The following is a 20683-nucleotide window of genomic DNA, read 5'->3' on the forward strand; positions in this document are numbered from 1 at the left end:
GCATCGTATCGGGCTGGGCCGTCTGTGTCACCGCACCCTGCGTGGATGCACGTGCTGGGGACACATGGGCAGAGCACGCTGCCTGCGGGACCCTCGGCAAGTGCTTCTGGAAGCAGAAAAATGAAACTCGCTCATGGCACCCTGGGCTCTTTTAGTGCTTCCCGGGGGTAGGATGCGCCTCTGTCGTTATTGTGTCTGTGCGATTCAGAGCTTTCCTAAGTGGAACAGCGTGAGGAGAGGCATGCTTGTCAAACCCCCTCCAGTACTGCTCTTCCATCTGCTGTCTCGGATGCTTAAGAGGTGCAGTGTGAGCCCTCTCTTGGGTGTAGCTAATGCATCTAGATCCCTTCGCTGTATTAATGGCATTATTTTCCTCCGGCTGTGAAGTACTCGGAGCTTATATTGCCGCAAGATTCAAGCACTCAGTTGTCAGGCGGAGGTGCTGGATGTCTGTTTTCAAAAGGCTGGTTTTTAGCTGCATGGGAGGGGAAGAAGAAAGATAAAGAGAACTTTTTAAAAAGTAAGTAAGCACATCACCCTCATCCGGCACTTTCAGATCCTCTTCCCTTGCAAAAAGCCTTGCTTGGGAGCACCGAGGTGCTGGGCACTCTCTAGGACTTGCCTGCAAGGTTGTCATTTCTCCCGAGGCGGCAGAAGTTGTATTTGGATGTGCACCCTGTGAGTCGACCCATGGGTATGTCTAGAAAGCTCCAACGCCCCATCCCGCCTGTCCATGGAGCTCGGAGCTGCCCCAAGGAGGGTCCTGCCCTCCCCACAGCTCTGAGCCTCCCCAGGTCAGCACACGCAGCAGGATGTGCTCTCCTCTCAGCATCCCAGCACGTGCCTTCCTCGCCTCTCTTGGCACCTCAGGGTGAAAGGTCAATCTGTAACTGTTTTGACTCCTTAGAAAAAAAACACATTAGAATTATGAGGTATTTACAGAAGCGCTTTTTGCTTTATATATATTTTTAATATATATTTTAATACTCATCTGTTTTTCTTAGCTGCCTTTCTGAACCCAGTGAAAGAAAATGTAATTTTCCTCTATGAAATAACACTGCCCATTTAGCCAGGGGCACTATCTCTATGGCAGCAGTAAACATATATGAACATATATTTTTGTCTGTTCTCTGGGGCACCCAGGTATCAGCCGTTGCTGGAGGCAGGATGGATTACAAGTGGGAGAAAAGCAAGTCCTCATCCCCTTCCCGTTCTAGCCCATGTATGTCAGTAAAGAGGATGGCAAATGTTGTATTTTCGAAATGAGAAAGTTGTTATTATTTTAGTCGTGCTTATTAAGTGAATTGTTTGGAGCTGTGCTTTGTAAATAATGCAAAACAGGAACAGAAAGTGCGAAGCCGTGTGTGCTGTGGAGTACGTGATAGACAGTTGTCACAGTAACTGCTCAGTTTTGCCTGTATTTGGTGATTCTGCTAGAGCTAAAGGCAAAAAAACCCCAAACTGTGGGTTGGTCTGAAGTTTGGCAGCACAGGGTCTATTAAAGACGCATCGTCTGGGCTCGTCAGCACCTGGTGCCAGCGCGGCAGCAGGCGCTGGCACCGCACCACCGGGCTGCTGGGCCGCTGAGCTCCCTGCTGGGAGAGGTCAGCAGAGAAAATGTCTCTTTCCTATCTATTTTAAATTGCAAATAAAATCCTGTAGTTGTTAAATTAGTTCTAACAGCAGAAAAGTAATTTTAAGTGAAAATCCCAATCCTGCCAATCTTAATTTATGCATATATCCCGTGGTGCCATTGACACGACTAGAAACCCGTCCCTGATGGAGGAGTGTTTGGAGAAGCCATCGTGTTTAATATTCAGACTTTTAACAATGAGAAAACACTTAAAGGCTTGTGTGTTTATGACTTTCATACTCCTTCCATTCCCCAAAGATTCTTTGTCTTCTCCAAACAAGATTTCTTTGGCAAGTGGTAGCAAGATGCTCAAGTCTTAAATGCAATTACCACTCTTGAATCAGTGTTTGAAACAGAGAGTCAAGTAATGACGAATTTTTCTGCTTGGTCATCTGCAGGATAGATAATACAGCGAGGCTTTTTCATCTGGTGGGTTGCTCACAAGGAGCTGCCCAGATCATGCTGCCCTGCTGTTCCTGCGGTGCTGGAAGCAGGGCAGCAGCAGTGGCCGGGGTGGCCAGGGAAGCTCTTTCCTCTTGTCCAAAGGGAAAACCAGTTTCTCGTGGGCTGAGGGCGGGGGATCTGGCTGGACACAGCCTCTCGGCAAGGCTGGGGGTGCCTCCACGGTGGCCTTGGGGCTGGGTTCAGCCTTGCCATTGGTAAAGGCTTCTCTGAGGGTGTTCGGGACCGGGACTGGAGTGGCTTTTGTGTGCATTATAGAAAAGCACTTGATCATACAGAAGCATGCACTCAGGAGAAGGGAATACTAATGTAATGCTTGCCCTGGGCCCAGCCAGAGCTTTTTGTTGATTCCAAAAGTCTCCATGAGATGCGTATTAATATAGTGATTGACAAGATCCTTAAACATAATTAGACATATTAAAAACATTCTGAGTTCTGCCCAACAGCAATTTAGGAGAGAAACTTGATTTATTAATTTAACTGTGGTTTCTTGTCTGTTATTATAATGAGTCAGAAAGACTGAAAACCTGCTAATTAAAACTCATAACGCTTCTGAGCAATGTAGAGGAGCAACATACTTACATATTGCAAAGCAAATACTGATAGAGCCTTCCAAAAAGAAAAATTGGGGGAAAATCTGCTCTTGACCTGGAAAGCAAGAGTCTCCTTGTGCTTTTCCTAGGAGAAAAATGTGGGAAAATTATAACATATATATTATTCTAATTATATTGAAATTTTGTCCTTGCAGCCAGAGCCAAATGGTAACAATGGGATGTTGGCTGCAATTTGCCTTTGTTTTCATTGGCAAAAAAACAAGGCGAGAAGCTTGAGGAGGGTGTAAATGCAAAGATATCAAATGGCAGCAGTCTGCCTTGGCAGGAACAAACGCACATGTGAGGGAGCAGCAAAGAATTAGGTCTTTTGTGTGTTTCTTCGCTGTCTCCCACTCAGCCTTGAAATGTTGCTTCTGCTACTGTAGAAGCAATGTAATAACACCTACCCGTGCTGTGACTTTGCGACAAAACATTTTATTTAATCCCCAGCAATGCCTTGAGAATTGGCAAACGCAGAAATCTGCATGTGTCCCGTCCCTGTACAGGTAGCCATTTGCATTCTTTGTACTAGGACTGGTGTTATTCAAAATACCCGAAGTTTGTTTGGAGCCAAGCTGAGCCTGAGCAGAGCGGCTCATTTTTAATTAGCCAGAGTTTGTGTTCAGTGTCGTTAACCAATATTGTCAAGAGCTAAGTGATTGTTCTGTAATTTGTTAAGGTTCTCCCACAGTTGACATTTCTCTTCTCTTTATTTTAAGCAAGTCTGATTGAAAGTTTTTGACTTTGGGAGATGGGGAAGAGGCGAATGCTTCCCCAGCACAGGCGCGGGCAGTGCTGCGCACCCCTGCTGCAGGCTGGCCCCTGGGAAGGCAACGCTGCAGCTGAGTGCTTGGGTACCCACCACCCCTGCGCAGCCTTCTGGGGGGCAGAGGGTACCTGCCACCCCTGCGCAGTGTTCCAGGGGGCAGCAGGCTCTCCCCCAGGGGGGCAGGGGCTCACCTGTGGGTGCTTTGGCACTTGCCCCCTCCCAGCCGCTCTTTACCAGTCACCCACAGAAGCAGCAGGTGTTCCCTGTAACCCTGGGTCCCGAGGAGTGTGGGTGGGCTTCTCTCTCCAGGGTCTTTAAAGGTACTGTCACATTTTTTCTTTAATGAGAAGAGTCTTCTTGAATTTTTCTTTCCATTCTTAAAAGATGAGTAATGCATCCTTCAAGTGTTTGTTTCCCTGATAGTAAAAGTTTGTGGGGAGGTGTTAGTTTTAATTCAAAGTAGGCTTGAATAGAAAGTGAGCTGGGCCACTGGGGGGGCTGGGGCAGGGTCTGTGCCAGCAGTGCAGGGGTCGCTGCCAGCCCCCAGCTGCCCTGGGGACCTGCAGAGAATTGACTGGAAGTTATGGCTGGGGTACCTGGATAACAGGGTTGGCTTTCCCTTCCCAATGACAGTAGGTTAAGGGAAAGAGCTACTGTGCCTTTGGGAGGCTCTAGAAATAGGAGGAAAATCTCTGGGCTTTTTTTGCTGGGAGAGGAGGTGGTTAAAGTGCAAGAGATGATGTATGGGTCTGGTTGGATATCAGCCTCCCAAGAGACTATCGAGCTTAATTCGTTCAGCTATAGTGTACCTATAAAGCTTAATGTTTCTGTCCATAACGTGCTTGTTCAGGCTAAGCGTATCCATCTCTTATGGAAAGTGAGTAGAAAGGGAGTTTCTGCCATGTGTATGGGGGGGGGTGGCTGGGTGCCAGCCTGCTAGGCGGTGGGGAAGGCGCTGCTGTTCACCCTCCCTTTCCAGAGCCTCTCCCCATCCCCCCGAGTGCCCAGCTCTGCTGCAGGGAACAGGTGGTCATAAATACAGTACCTGGCAGTACAGTCTGTGGTGCCCTCCCCAGAGAGTTACCCTAACGGCCAGAGCTGTTGAGCGTGCCAGGGCTGTCGGGGCAGGCAGGGTAGGACAAGTGGTGGCAGTGACGGGGGGGCTGCCGGCCTTCTGCCGGGGGGAGCAGCTCTGCGCAGCCTGGAGCCAGCGGTGAGGCTGGGAGGTGTCGCATTCGATGGCTGACGAGCTGTGGGCTCGGCCGGGCTGCAGCAGCGTGGCGCTTTGCTGTGGGCTGGCCAGGATGCGCAGCCCACCAGCGTGTCCCCGGCTAGGTGTCCTTGAGTGGCTGGGGATCCCAGGGCAGCTGGAGCAGCACTCCTAAAAGCCTTTGCTAGTTTTATGTCTTACACCCATAATGGCTTGCTTCTGGAAGCGATTTCCTTCCCATTTGATTGCATCTCCTAGGCAGAGTACAGAAGGCTTGAACGGTTCACAGCTTTTTGAGTAAACACCAGTTAGATGTGGCAGAAGGATGCTGAAAGCTTCAGCTTCCTCCGACAGCACGGGAACGTGCCCTGCGCCGCCTCCTGAACTGTTATCTCAGTGGGGTTAAACTTCAGTGTAGTGTAAATAAAAAATAAAAAGCATTAGCTTGACTCCAGACTCGACTGCAGTGGCTCGTATCGCGTCAGTGAAGTGAGGACCTGCTGCCTAGTTATGTCCCCGGGTTAGGAAGGAAAAAAGCTCCAAGTCTTTGCAAGAAGCATCACTGGCCTTACGAGGAGTTTGTCATTCCTCATCAAATACTCGTTACTTTAAGCAACTGATGTCAGATCCAGATCAAGTGACACTGGTCTAAACTTTATGCCTTTCCCTGTAATAATTACTGTTAACTCAGTGCATTATAGGGGCCTTTGACTTTACTTTGAAACAGGCATTACTGACTGGTGCCAAAGACAGTGACTAAAATGAAAAATCTTTGATCTAACTCAATATCACAACTTTTTTTGTATATTAACATAATCTCTGTACTGAAATTAATCTGTGGTGTGGCTGCACTGTGTTGAAGATTATATGTTATTAGCATTCAAGATGATGACCTTTTTTTTTTTTTTTAGGCAGTAGCAATTCTTACTTTTTAAGCAGCTCCTATTTTAAGAGTATGTCTATTTTGCCCTACAAAATATCCTCAGGAAAAGTTCAGGAGATACTTGCAGAGAAACTGTGTTTACTTCTTTGGATAAAACCAGCTGTAGGGCTGACCGTGCCAGCTGCTGCCAGCTGCCAGCTCCGAGCGCTCCCGGGGCTCTGTGCTAGGGCAGCTCATCAGGGAGCAGACGTAGAAGGCCAGGACGAGGACAGGATTTCTGACCGCTTTGTCCTTTATTCCAGCCCTGGACGCCAACTTTGACCCTGCGGTAGGGCTTCAAAGCTCCCAGCTCCTCTGCAAGGTGCGGCAGCAGCTCCGCTCGCAGACGGCTTCAGCTGGTTCAGGTAACGGAGGCGGCTCCTGGGGTCGCTCGTGGGAGGACGTGTGCGTGTGGGAGGCTGAAAGGGAATTAATGAAGCACAGCCCCCCATGTAATGCTGTCATCTGCGTGGGCTGAAGAGCTCTGGGGGCAAACTGGCACAGAAGTGCCCCGGGACTATTTGCGTTAGATGCCAGCCTTAAAGCAAGTTCGCTCCTGCAGGAGAAAATTCAGCAGAACTACTGAGTGGTTGCAAAGTATCTTGGAAATGCGTTTTTTAGTGAGGACAATAAAATAAACGTGTACTGAGTGGTGTGTGCATCTCGCCTGCTGTAGGCTAGTGACCAAAACTGACCTAAAGAACGCTTGGGGCTTTTTAGTCCCTCAGCGTGGCACTGAAAGCTGTGTACGGCCTCGTTTTTCAGCGATGCTCATCACAGTTATCTCGCTGCTGGTGCTGTGTGTGTCTCGACGAGGGTTTGCCTCCAGCTTGTGTGTTGCTGGTGGGCTCCAAGTCTTGGGGTGGGAAAGTGGATGTTGTCACCATGTGCACCTCCTTTGAAATGGGTTTTTCAGCTGGGAAACCAGCCATGTTGTTGATTTATTTTGTGAAGGAAAAAACTCTAGTGGGGCAGCCATCCTGCACTGTACTGCTTTTCCTCTATGGTATGGCTTGAGTCAGAAACATTCAGCCAGTTGTAGAGACCTGGTGATCTTGTTTTGTAATGAGAAATTGCATTAACAGGAGCAAAAATATCTGCTTTACATAAAACATCAGAGTGTGTTTCATTTTGGCTTGTTGTTTGCCTTAGCTAACAAAATAAGGAAAATCTGTATCCAAAAGGACAGTGTTTTCCAATAGATTCATTAAAAGAGACTGTAGCTGACAGCTGATGCTATTAGCAAGAATATATATCTCTTATTTAAAGTATTTCCATCCTAAAAGTAAAATGTCTGTTCTATAAGTCTATTAATATACAGTTCATTAGACTAGAAACAACTATATAATTAGGAAACAACAACAATTCATTAGTCTTAATGGGATTTAATAAAGTTCCTAAGCAAGGATTCTTTAGAGGATTAATTACAATATACTAATCAGGAAAAATATCCAGTTCATCACTCGGATATGTTTCTTCAATTCATAGGCTGTGAAGCATCAGCCATTCTCAGAACATCCCCCTGGCAGCGTGGGATTTTTCCCAAGTCTGTGACAACATGGGCTGCCGAGGCCGGAGAGTTTACAAGTGAATTTCTCTTTGTTTTATAAACGCTGCGTTTCCAAATGAATGCAACATTAATCACCATTTTGCAGCCACAAGCGTTCTGTGGGGAGGAGCTGGGGTAAGGGGAGCCTCGGCAGCCTGTGCCGGTGGCCACTGCTGGTCCGTAGGTGTCAGGAGCACAAGTCCCAGTGCCTCTGCGACCGCTGTCATCTCCACCACGGCCTGGTTCTTCTTAATCCAGCGAAAGTGTAAATGAGAATGTCCGAATTTTAACAAGAATCCATCGTTTCTCATCAGGGGTTTTCATCCATGCCTGGTTTTTTTCACTTACATGGTTAGCCATTTTCTTATTAATTAAACAGCAGCTTTCGGCAGGCACTGATTGAATTACCAAGCAACACCTGCCACAATACAGGGAATAAAAGGGGGAAGATGTATTATTTTTAGTGCAAATGGCTTCACTTCAGACATATTTGATCAAATTTAACTGACAATTAAATTATAAGTGAATAAAGTGAAAGGGTCAGTAATATAACAAATGACACTGTCAGTGTCATCTTTAACGGAACCATTTTTTAAAAACGAGATGAGATTTGCAAGTGTTAACTATAGCCAGCTGTTAAAGTCAGGAGCAAGGAGTTTTAGAAGATAACAAAAGATGACCAGTATCATTTCTATACTGAACTGAAAATACGCAAAAAAGAGCATTAATTCTCGCTGTCATAGCAGAGCAACGATTGCTGTGTGGTAACGAGCAGGAATGAAGGTGTAAATGGGGGGAGTGTGGGGTGACCGGGCATTTTGCAGTTCTCTGTGTGGGCTAGGGCTCCGGTAACAAGGGGAAGGTGAAGGAGTGCCTTCAGCTCGCAATGCGCCCTGTGGGCCTAATCCAGCATCTGCACAGTCCCACAGACGTCTCTGTCTGTGGAACCAGCCCCGATTTTCACTCTCAGAGAAACTATTGGGTGCCAGTTTGTGATGAGAAGTTCAAAACCAGTGACCTTTTTGGACCAAAATGAATCCATCACGTTTCAGCTGGTGGGACACCCCTACGGCACGCCGAGGCTGCTGCCCTCTGTGCCCCAGGGATGGGTGCTGAGCTGCCCTCTGTGCCCCGGGGCCTCCTGGGGTGCTCTGGCTTGGCGGTGCCCATCTTGGCGGGTGCGCGGGGGGCACGGTGCCCCTCTGCCGGGCATGGCAGTTCCGAGGAGGGGGATGAGCTGTGTGTGAGGGCTGGAAATCTCGGTGTCATCTCAGGGGTCTGGTTTATCCTGGGAGTGCTCGGTGACTTGCAACTGCAAATAAACCTGTAAACCAGTAAATATCATGTATAGAAGCCCCGGCTATCGGGTTCGCAGCACCTGATTTAAGCCTAGTTTATGTTTATTATAAACTCATCTTTGAAGTGGTCCCTGATGCAGTTCCACAAGCGCTGTGATAGAGATCTGCCTTTTCCTCCGCTGTCTGATGTGCATCTGTAAGGGTTTTTGTAAGAATGTGTTGAAATCTGTGTTGACATCCTTGACTGAAAGGACAACCCACCTTATCAGCCTGACTCCAACTCCGCGTGTCAGGCGCTTTAAGAAATACAGAAGATGTACCTTTATCACAGACTGGCGTTAGGCAGCTTCCCTCGGCTCGCTTCGCCCTTCCCCGTGCGGGGTAGCAGTGCTGCACCTCAGTGAGTCTTTGGAGTAATTTTGTACTACAGTTGTATAACAACTTCAGTGTCTTTTGTGAAATCCTGGACTATTCTCTCCCTCGGAAAGCATATCCCTTTATCTCCTGTAGTGGGGCTTTTTCTTTTTCTCTGCTTATTTCCTGAGGGTGATTTTATTTTATTTTATTTTTTTTTTTACTTTTCTGCTGCCATGTCACTGAGCTGAAAAGATTAATAAAGAATGATTAAGCACTGGAGAGAATATTTTACAGTGATAGACTTAAGGAGCTCAGTCTGTTTATCTTATCAAAAAGAAGCTTGTAACTTAATTTCAGTGGGATAAGTACCTTCACAGGGAGGAAGCTCCAGGTACTGAAAGGCTCTTTCTTCAGAGAAGGGTACAAAAAGACCCAGTAGCTTTAAGCTGAAGCCAGAAAAATCCAATTAGCAAGGTAGAAATTTTGAACTTTGAGGTTCATTAGCTACTGGGAAAATCTGGCCAGCTACTCCCTTCTCTGGACGCCTTCAGATCCAGATCTAACGCTTTGCTGAACGCTGTGGTCTGACGGCATTTGTCGCTGCAGAAGCAAGTGCTTGTTGCCTGTTACCTCCTGGGCATCCCGAAAGGCATCCCAAGCTCAGTGTCCACAAATATCCCACGTTCTTCCTGAGACGTTTTACCAGGGCTGTGACAGGCAGGGGCTGATGTGGCCGCTGAAGCACCCAGGCCACGCTGGCTCGTAGGGACCAGCAACAAGCAGGAGTCTTGGTCCGAAGGAGTGTTATGTGCCGGGGTGCTCCCTGCGCCTGGATCTGGCCGGGTCAGCCCAGGTCAGGACCTGGTTTGTGTGCTGGGGAGGTCCTGAAATACCGGTGGCATAAGAGAGAATGAGACAGTTGACCCCCAGCAACACCTTCCCACCACCAGGCAGTGGTGTTGAGGATGCGGTTGTGAGCATCCCACCATAAGCTCTGCATTTTTAAAGGTTACTGACTCAGCCTTTGCAAACTGGGAGAGCAGCTTAGAAGTACATAGGGACACTAATTGGTCATTTGAACTTTGCCTGGAGGGCCCTTCCAGCAGGGACAACAGCTCCTGCTGGCTCGGTGTGCCTGAAGTTAAAAGAATCAGATTCCACTGAAGAAGAGCCAACAAGGAGGAGGAGGAAGGCCAGCAGCTTTGGCCAGGGACACCCAGGGCATCTGGGCAAGGCAGTTCTGCCCCTTTCCTTGCTTGTGAAGGAGAACACAAATGTGGAAACCTTCCCTTCTCCCCTGGTTTCTCTGCTCAGTCCTTCCCAGGTTTTATCCTTGGGAGATGAGCGAGGACATTCCTGTATTTCTTTTCTCTCTTTACTGGCAGAGGTGGGTTTATGGAGCAAGGGTTGGGGTGGGAGGAGCAGGTAACGGACAGATGTGCAACAGCAGCTTTCTCTAAGTGGCCGTCTGCAAATGGTTGTAGGTGGGATCTCATGCTCTCACCGTCCTGCGTTCTCATGTGAAGCCGTTTAGTTACTGAGATATCGAGCAGAAACCTGCAAATGCACTGCTTGGACGCAGAAATGGATTAAGCTGTGTCTGCACTTCCCTGCTGTCTGAAAACCACGGGCAAAATGAAGGGAGCTCACATGTACGAGGGCTAAAATCAGGCCATTACTCTTCACCCAGAGAACATGTTAAATATTATGGAATTATTTGTGAGTGATAGTGTATAATTTTTGCAACAACTAACCTGCAGTAAGAGGGTTTTGTGAAGTATTTATCAATTGGAGCCAGAGCGCGACGTTGCCATAGAGATGGGAAGTAGCTGGGTGATTATTTTTTCTTCTGCAAATGTATTGTGGCAAAACACAAACGGGGAAAGAAAAGGAGCTATGTCGTCTTCACAGAAATAAAAACGGGAGGTTTAGGTTGTCACATAGAGGCAAAAACAGTTCTGTGGGACCGTGGGTTCGGGTGTATCCTGTTGGGCATGAACCCCAGAGCTGGGCTCTGCAGGGCAGCTCCAGCTCAGAAGGGGACATGGGATGCTGCGGCCCCCAGAGAAGCTACCGAGTGGGAAATAAAAGCAGATGATTTTCCTGTGACTGAAGGTCTATGTAAATCCAAGGTCACCAGAACCACTGCTGCTTATCATTTAACAAAGAAAAAAAAGAGCAATTAAGTTGAGTCTGGTAATTTGGCACATAAGCATTAATCTTCAATGAAATCAGAAGGTGTTTGTGTTTTGTGTAAGCTCAGCTAATGTATCAGTTTATTACTAACAAGCAGAAGCCATAATTACTCTTCTATTTGACAGAATTTGTGGATGATTTTATTGACAGCTCCCCACGTTATTTATGCATACAAGTCATTTAGTTAAGGGAAGCTTTAACATTGAGTATTTATTCAACTTCCATAATTCACATCCCTTCCTACCCAGCAAAGGGCAGGGCTTTGGGAGATCTCCACTGAAAATGTCAGTATCCGTCCAGAAATCGTATCACCTATTTAAAAAGTCCAGGATCTCATCTGAAGAACATCAAAAATAGCTCAATCAAGTATTTTCACCCCAGGACCTCAACAAGTTTGCAGGGCTGGGTCCCGCAGCCCTTGGGCTCAGCTGCACAGAGGTTTATCAACGCGCATACGTGTTGCTGGCGTGCATCGCCGAGCAGCGCAGCTCTGCCCCTCCTGCAGCGCTGCTGGACCACGGGGCGCATCACCTGCAAACCTGGCAGCAGAATGCACCCCGGCTCCTGGGCTTCATCCCCACAATACTAACATTCTGTTGCTGGAGCTTCTTGGGAAGATTTTTCAGGATGTAATCTTCTAAGAAAAAATACACTTAGGCTTGTTTTTTTAAATTTGGATGTAGCTACAAATTACTATAATTTCCTAGAGGACAAACTTTAATATTTTTAATAACTTTATAAATTTGAGAGGATTCTAAAAGATTTTGGGGAAATAAAGCCAGGAACCTTCATTTCGGAACTGCATTAGAACGAGCTGTAAACAGTTTTCTGAGCCTGGGGGAGGCGTGATCGGATGCGTTGTTGCTGTCATTGGTTTATTTTCAATGTTTGTCTGTAAACTTGTAGGGTTTAGCTGGCAAGGTAGAGAGATGAGAGGAACACCAGCAGCCAGGCAGTTCTAGAATATCTAATTGGAAAAAAAGCTAATGAAAACTTCCAGCAGGCTGCCCAGTAGAAAAGAACAGAGTGAAAGCTCCCAAGAGCGCAGTGCCTGAATGAGCAGGGGTTCGGGCGCTGGGGGGGCTTTGTGCCTTCGCTCCAGGAGCCACATAGCCATGTAGGGCTTGGGCTGGCTTGGCTTGGCTCTTCTAATCACGTATTTAGTCTTTGTTATGCTTAAAAAAAAAAAAAAAAAAAAAAGATTCAGAGAACTTAAACCATGTAGACTGAAGGCCAGAAGGCAAAAGAGAGAAAGCAAAGGCTTTTGGCCAAAACATTTGGCCAGATGTCTTGGGTTTGGTGCTCCTGGAGAATACCTACATCACCTCCAGCATCCAGTAATGCCAAATCCGGGAAAATCACGGTGCCTCGCTCTTCTGGATGTGCTATGGCAATAACAACGGCACTTAACGTGCACAGATGGGTCTGCCCTTGGTTTTGGCTTATTCTTTGGTTTAGTTTTTGAGTACTGGTATCATCCTAAAGTGAACTGCTTTGCTGTTTATTTAGCAATGCAAAGAACATTTTATGGTTTTATCATACAAAAAGAAATAAATTTGAAATACATTAGGAAGTGGCCCTAACTTACGGATATGTTATACTGATGGGTTGCACAGATTGCAATGGGCATTCATGACTACTTCCAGCTCTTAATGACTTAGCTTTAATGTTTTTTATTTCTTTTTATTAAAAAATATCCCCTAAGACCATAGGGTTTATTACAGGGCTGGGCTGGGGGTATGCAAGGCATTTCTAACCTCACAGAAACATTGTAAGTTAAATATTCATAACTGCAGCTACCACTTGCTGTTGATAAGGACATTGATTTTCTCTGGAAGTACAAGAATTATTTGTGGCATTTATTGTCTGCTTGGATGCTCTTACATAAAAGTTTGGGAAAATATTAAGCATTGTGCATGCTTTTGGATTTTTACCCTTCTACAGCAGGAAAAATAAAGCCCAAAATATAATTTAGATAAGTAGTGTTTCTCAGGACTGGACTTACTAATGCAGAAGAAATCACAAGTGAAGAGCAAACCATGCAAGCACCTAACAGACAGCGAGGCTGCCTGGCTCATGAGGCACCCATGGCTCAGATTTTTACTTTGGTTTCACACATATCTATTCCATAGAAAAGCCTGTAACAAGATGAAACGCTCCCCTGGAGATACTCCCTTGTGGGGCTGAGAGCCATCAGGGGAAGAGATTAGTCACGGTGCTAAATGTGCTTTTGGCAGACAATCTCCTGCTGTAATGGTGAGCGGAACGGGAGCTGGGCCGAAGTGGGCTGCGGTGGAGATGTGCTGGTCCTTGCACTGAGCGGGCACACCCAGCGTGAGCTCTGTCTGTCGGTACCTTGCTCCAACACCTACTAGCTCAGTTTCACCGTTGCAGTTGAGATGGGCCTTATGGGAACAAGGGCTGCGGGTACCAAGGCAGAGATGTTTCGGGAGGGTGCATTTTGCTTTGGGAGCCCCGTCTCTGCCGAGCCAGCCAGGAGCAAAAGTTTGCTCCTGCACAGTGCCTAGCCACGCTTCCCCTGGGTCCCCAGCCTCCTGCTTGCTTTCTTTTCAAAGATCTGCACTGGAATTTAGACTGAATTAAATGGAACTTAAAATTCAAGGTGAAATAGTGGTAATTAGCCAGAGCGTGGAACAGATCAGTAGCTGGAAATGGTGCCTGATCCATTGCCTGCATAGCGCCCCTTGCTCCGTGCTCTGTGGGGCTCACCAGCCTGCGCTCACGTCTTTCCTTTGGCTGCTGGAGTTTTTCTCTTCATCGGGAAAGAACATGCTTCCCTTTCTTCAACCCTCCTACACTGACTGAATGCAGAAGCTGCTGAGCCCCCGGTGGCACAGTGCTGGGCAGGATTGTGTGGGTGTGTATGTGCAGAGGGTTATTGTTTTAGCATTAATGGTGTTTCTTGCAATTTGCGGGGTGCTGTAAAGTTCTCTCCCTGCTGTGATCTTTGCAGATGATCCTAACCCTTTGCTTATGCTGTGCTGTGAGGCCAGGCCTGATGGAATTTTCTTCCCCAAGCTGGGAGAGCACAGCTGCACAGTTCTTTTCTCTCCCTGGTAGGGAAGTTGAGCTGATTTCTGGAAAGAAAAGCTGGTTTTTCTCTCAGTAGCAAAGCGCAATACCTTGTTTCCAGAGATTTCAGTGCGTCCGAACCATAACGATGCAAACCAGAATGATGCATACTGTTGCATCACCCCATGAGCCCCAGGTCACGAATTTTCACCTGCTGATGATGTCGGTCCCGTACCCCTGACGTGGCTGTGGCGAGGACCCCAGTGCCTGGGGACTCTGCGTGCCCGGAGCAGGCGGGAGGGCGACGTCTAGCACAGCCACGTGCCGGCCAGCGACTATCGCAGCTGTGAAAAGCCCGGCTGAGGGGCCATTTGGCTGCCTCTAATTGGCAGCTAAGGTCAAACGTTGCCATACATGGGATCTGCCCAGCAATGACACCAGCTGAGCCAACGCATTGCCCTTTACACCCCGATTCCTTGTGAAAAGCAGCAAGGAGTTAGGAAGTGTCCAGGGAATATCCACCAAATTATCCACCTCATTTGGCCCTGATTAGCTTTTAAAATGTGTTTGGATTGGCAGCCTGGGGCTGCCCGCTGATGGGATGACTCACATAAGGTGCCCAGTGTTTCCTGCAGCTGCGAGATTTTAGCTTAACTCAACCTCTGGAAAGGTTACAATGGTTACGCTAAAACATCTACTCTGGCTTTAAAAGGTATTATACTGATAAAACCTGTAAGAAGGGTCAATAGAAAAGCCCCAAATCCCTGTTTGAATGTGCTCACGCTCTGGGTGCATCCTCCGTGCAGAGGGACAGTCTGTTCCCAAAAGAGGTCTAATATTATTAGGAAGCACCTACTTCTGCTCTTGTTAGTCTATTAGAATGGGACCTGGAAAGGAAATGAGAGCCACAGGGGAATGAAACCGAACCATGAGCTACCTTGCTGTTCATATGCTCGAGCCTGCTAGGGCTTCAAGCCGGTCTCCTCCTGTCTTTTTTTTTAAAGGACTTTGTTCTGCGGACGACTGATTACTGCATCAGCATCGAGTGGTTTTCACTAGGATGGGGTAGCATAATAACAAGTGTTTGCTGCGCATCAGGAGGAGCCCTGTGGGAGTTAATCCTTATAAATAATCTAGGTACTGTCAACTCCTATCTTCTCCTTTCTGCTATGGAGAAGGGTAGGGAATGACAGAGGGAGTGAGCAGCTAGCCCATCCAGTCTTGGATTTGGAGGTGAAGAAACAGGAGGAGGCACAGGGAAAGCTTTGGCATTCATGCACCACCTTAATGCACACAAAAAGGCATCTCTTCACTTAAAGTGCATTTGCTTCCTTGCTGCAGAACCTCTCCACCGCTGTTCCTGTGCCCCTGGCAGAGGAGTCCACCACACCTCCTAATGCTCTTCTGCTCCTTGCCCGTGGCACCCAGCGGTGACCACCGAGCCGAGCTCCCCGCGAGATGCACCTCTCTTGCAGCGCAGCAGCGTGTCAGCGAGCTGTGTGGCTGCCCCGTGGCTGGTGCATCTGCTGAGGCTTCCCAGGTGCGGATTTGTGAGTGAGGCACTTCCCGGGGCTTTGCACTCACCTGGGGCTCCCTAAGTGTGCACAAAGCGGCTCCTGCCTCCTTTCCTGGGGAGAAACGTGTCCTCCCTCACCTGCCACATGGTAATCAAAGTGTTCTCCTACGCACTTGTGGAGAAAGCGTGGACGCAGAAGCTCTAAGAAGCTCAAGCTGTCATGGTGGAAGATGAAAGTACAGTACCCAGAGTCTGAAATTTTGGGCTTGAAAAATGACATGTTGTGTCTAGGTGCTGGATGAGCTTGAGGTTAAAGAAGTTGTTTATTCATTATTCCTGTTTAAAGTCTCTTTGGTGACTCTTGCTTTTGAATTTGGGCTTCACAGCTTTCAAATACTTGTTCTGGGGGAAAAAGGACAGGAGGAGACAGGGAAGTTTTCAGAATCAAATCCTGCCATCTTTCAGATGGAAGTTTTTGCTGTGGTTGGAATTGTCACCAGCTGCTTATACTCGGATCTCTGAAAACGGGGTGGAAAGGGAGAAGCGGGGTCCCTGACGTGACTGCAGCGGCTCTTTCTCAGGGTGTCTGGTGCTGCCGGGAGCTTTACAATTGCTATACGTACACGTATTCTTCCCCTTGAAAGAAGTCTTCATATCCCACCCAACGGGATGAAATAAGCCTCCCAGTTTGTATTTCCTTCTTTCTGGGACCATCTCGGTGATGGTTACGAGGATGCAGTTTCTTGCCTGGTGTTTCAAGCGTGCATCTTTCCCTCGCTGAAGGCAGGCACAGGCAGCCGCGGAGCAGCTTTGCTCCCTGCTGTGGCTGCAACGTGCTGCACAATCACAGAGGGCAGCTTGCAGCGTGGGGCTCCGCAGCGCCCGGGCAGGGCAAGGGCTGGTGCCGCTTATTGCCCTGCCCTGCAGTCGCTTTCTTTTCCATTTGTTATGAACGTTGCCCGTGGCAGAAAAGTTCACAGACCTGTTTCATTGGAAGGTGAATAAATGAAAAAATGATCACTAATTGCTTTATGGCAGTAAGCTGAAAGCACCCAAATGGGTTGTTTCTGTTCTCTCCTTGAAATCTGCTCCCAACAGTTACACTTGCCAGACTTGGGAAACAAGTTGCTCTTTTTTTCCTTTTCTATCCATCCCTTTACAAAGGCAATTACTCCAGGATGCTGCTATTCATTTATTGAAGAGATTACGAATCCTTTTCCTAAACCAAAAAGGGCCACATGAAATCTGCCACAAGCATCTGTTCCAGCTAACAGGAGCTGACCGGATCTCCCCTGTGGCGCGCGGGCCCTTCCCAGGCAGGGGGTGCTCCCCCCCGGGATGTAGCATTCCCTGATTTCCTGGGTCCCTGCACGTGGGAATGAGCCAGCAGCCGCTACCCCAACAAATGAGCGGCAGTGTTAAGGCTTACCCCCTTCTGTACCTAAAGGAAAATGGGTTTTCTTGATGTCCTTGATAATCTCATACGAGTTGCCCATAATTCTCATAGTTGCGAAAAGGAATATGGGTATTTTTGGTCTGCTTTTTTTTTCTTTCTTATTTAAATACTTGTGCAATAACCAGGGCTGCTCTGTCAGTGCAGGGGATCTTTCACTACAGCTTGAGTCCGTGTCCCGGATTGTTCTTACAAAAGCTCTACAGATCTGTATCAAGATGAGGAAAACAGTCTAATCTTGAAAAAAGTATACATGTTGTCTAAAAATGAACAGATGGGTAGTGCAGAAAACTCCATTTAGATTCTCCTTGGAGGGAGGTGGGCAAGTCTCTGAACTTCAGAGAATCTCTTCTGTTTTCTAAATTAGCAATATTATATACAGACTACCAGAGCACAGGGGACCCTCACTGTAATCGAGATGTTATGACTTGTTTACAGAGGCAATGATTATAAGATTATGTACTTTTCTATGAAATTTCTTGTGAGGGAGTCCAACTGTTGTGTGGCAACTGTGGTGCCTCCAGAAGGCTTTGCCTGGGGAGCAGGTGGAAGAGCTGCCTCCTTCCTGGGACACGTTTTCTCAATTAGCGTGATTGTTTCTACTTCAAATCCTGAGCTGAAACTACGGTGTGGGTTTTTTTTTTTAATTCAGCGCTGAATTTTATTGTCTCAGCAGCTTGCCTATGTCTCTCCTCTGTTGGCTATCAGTTTGCCAGAGCTTTGCATTAAAGATGCACTCGACGGAGCGGCACAGCTAAGGACGAGGCAGCAGCAGCAATTCTTTGTTCGGGTGCGCCGCCTTCACATTATGCCCTTGGTTATGCCTGTGTGACTGCACTAAAGGGTAATGGGGTTGCACAGATGTAAGTGAGGAAATAATTTGGCCTGCACGCTCACTTTATTACTGCTGGTGATGCATAAAACGGTGAGCCTCTGTCGGCAGCTGGGAGCCCTGCAGGGCTCAGCTCTCCCCTCTGCAGTTTATTCCTCCTGGAAAAGGAGAGGGGGCTCAGTGTGAGCTCCCAAACTCCCACGGGAAAAGCGTCCCTGGGGAAAGGCAGCGTGGTCCTTCTCACCATCCTGGTGATGAACCACACGTCCCCGCTGCCAGGAGGGGCTGAAGGACCACCTTCCCATCCCCTCCCTGGGTGCCCATTTGCCAAGGGGCAGGTGGGAGGCGTAGTATTAAAAAATAATGAAATCTTCCTGATCTAACCTGGTGCTTTTGCTGCTGAGCAGCAAGCTTGGTGTTGCCTTTCCTGGAACAAAGCTGGGCTCTGCAGGGAAAACTGGAGCAGGGAGATGATGAAAAATGGAGGGAAGGGGGTAGAGAGTCTTAGGTAGATGGGCCGCGGATGATTTTGCAGCCTGCTTAAAGTGCTTGTGCCATCTTCCCCGCCTGCTGCTGCGGTGCTGGCAGCCCGGGGGCTGACCGGGGGGCACGGCCCCCGGCTGGGTGGAATGGGGCCGGCACCTGGAGGGGTTTCCGCTGGTGGCTTGGGGGCTGTCGGGAGCTCACTGTGATCGGCACGGCACTGTTCCCAGCGCCGATGCTTGCAGTTGTCAGCGTTTGTTCTTTGGCATAAATGTCCCTTGCAAGAAATTGACGTATCGGACACAAAACTGGAGTCTGAGCTGAGACAAAGCCCAGTTATCCCTTCGGCTTACACCAGGCAGGAGCATGCCAAGCCAGTAGAGAAGCTGAGATTTAGAGGAAGGGTCTTGTGTGTTTGGGGGGTTTTGTGGGACTTTTCCCCCGCTGCTGTGGTGACAAATGAAGCAAGTGGTGTGGAAAGATCATTAGCTCCTTCATGCGGGTACGTCTCATCTAGGTTTTAATGTATGGAAGTAGGTGCTTAGCTCTGGGTGCATGGACAAAAATACTTCACAGTCTCGGGCAACAATAACACATGTCTCTTGCACTACTTTTTCTCCTGATGTTGCAGCTATTCTGAATCCTTTTATGTAAGCTCTTTCTTCTTGGTTATTTCAAGTTTCGGCAGAGTAAAACACTTCCGCTAACTGTGAGGAATGTCATCTTTGCTTTTCTGCTGCTCTTTCTACCCCAAGACCTCTCAGCATCCCACTTCTTATTCATGAGACGCTGATTTGCCTGATTCCTCCTCTTGGTAGCCCTGGCTCTTCTGTGTCATGGACTGTTGGGATTACAGCGTTTCATGGGAAAATGCTCTAGGGAAAAAAGCAAAACATCAAGAATAGGGCAGGTGCTTAACTTTGCTGCAGTTAAAGCAGTAAGTTGTTTTTCATATTCAGCTCTTTCAGTTGCCTCCTGTTTGTTTATTCTAATCTTTAATTGCTTTTTGCCATTTCTCTCAAGCTGACAGTCTTAATGCTGCTTGCATTTCCACCTCCAAAGATGTTTGGGAGTGTAAGAGGTGGACAAATGCAGATGAGCCCTGTCGGGCTGGAAGAAGGGTCTGGGTGGGACGTCCTGGACAGGGCTCTCGCTGCACCAACACCTCTGTGCTGCCAGCAGCGATGTCTGCGTTTATGGTATCATTAAGAAGAGCTCCAGCAGCACAGGCTTCTTCATTGCTCTCAGGGCAGTTTGTAGCTTGATGTACACAGAGCTCCATCCTGGCTTGCTTTGGCTTTTCCCCCCACACCCCTTTTTCTTTTAAGAAAACTGTGTCCTCCAGCATGTCCCCATAACTGTGTTTTCTGAAGTGTTTGAAAGAAGGCAGTGGGGAGAACGTCTGTGCCTTCTCGCTCAAGCAAGCTGCTTTAAGATTTAGTTTAATTCATTTGTGTTGAAGATATTTTCTGTTACTTTCATTTAACATTTTGTCACAACTGAGCTCATAGGAAACACACAATTTTCAAGGCAGTTTCAAAAGCAGGGAAGATGTGGAATTAATTTGCCATGTTAAAGGAGAAATATTTGACAGAAAATATGCAATCGCAAAACTCAGATTTGCTTTGCAGAGAATATAATAAGGCAGATCTTGAAAAAAGTCAAACATCAGTTCCCTTCAAAAGTGAGAGATGAAGCTGAGTCTATAGCAATTGGCAAAACAAAAAGGGGACATATAATAGACAAATTACTAATCTTATTCCTGAAATTAACATTTTGACACTTCTCCTTGATATATGTTTCTGAGTTATGACAGACTCAATATAATGTGCAGTATTTTAATGTGATGACAGTCCTTTCCCAAAGACAGAAACCCAGTGTGGTTCAAGGGATCTAAAATTAGACGCTGAAACATAAAGCAGTGAACGTTCAAACCATCGCGTGACGTACAAGAGGAGCACCTGAAACCCTGGCAGCACCAGGGAGTTCTCTCCCAGTGCACCACCAGTGCTTCAAACCCCCTGGAAATAGCGATCTGTGCTTCAGCGTAAGCTGGGATGACAAGGAAGTGTATTAAAAGTAGCAAATAACAAGCAGAAAAACATGCATATAGTCTGACCTGCTTGAAATCTGTATTTTGAAGTAGGTGTTTCAGTTACTGCGTAGATCCTTTTGACATTCTGCATCTGTAGTTCTACAGTCCCTCAAATATCTCCAGCAGATGTTTCACACTTTATTGGAAAATAAGTTGGGTGGTGGTTTTTAAGCAGATGTTTCACACTTTATTGGAAAATAAGTTGGGTGGTGGGTTTTTTTATTAAATAAGGGTGGTGTTGATAGGGCTTTTGAGCCATAGCCCATACTTAGACACATATGA

The 20683-nt window shown here is 47.4% G+C and overlaps 1 long non-coding RNA gene across 1 annotated transcript in view; it reads left to right on the forward strand.

Annotated features, from left to right (window-relative positions):
* Nucleotides 1–20683, forward strand: part of LOC130159743 (uncharacterized) — a 181538-nt gene that overhangs the window by 76814 nt on the left and 84041 nt on the right. Inside the window, exon 2 of the long non-coding RNA XR_008825833.1 lies at nucleotides 5853–5954. This is a non-coding gene — a long non-coding RNA (uncharacterized LOC130159743). The remainder of the gene's footprint in view (nucleotides 1–5852; nucleotides 5955–20683) is intronic.

This window comes from Falco biarmicus, chromosome 16, assembly GCF_023638135.1.
Source record: "Falco biarmicus isolate bFalBia1 chromosome 16, bFalBia1.pri, whole genome shotgun sequence".
NCBI classification, from domain to species: domain Eukaryota; kingdom Metazoa; phylum Chordata; class Aves; order Falconiformes; family Falconidae; genus Falco; species Falco biarmicus.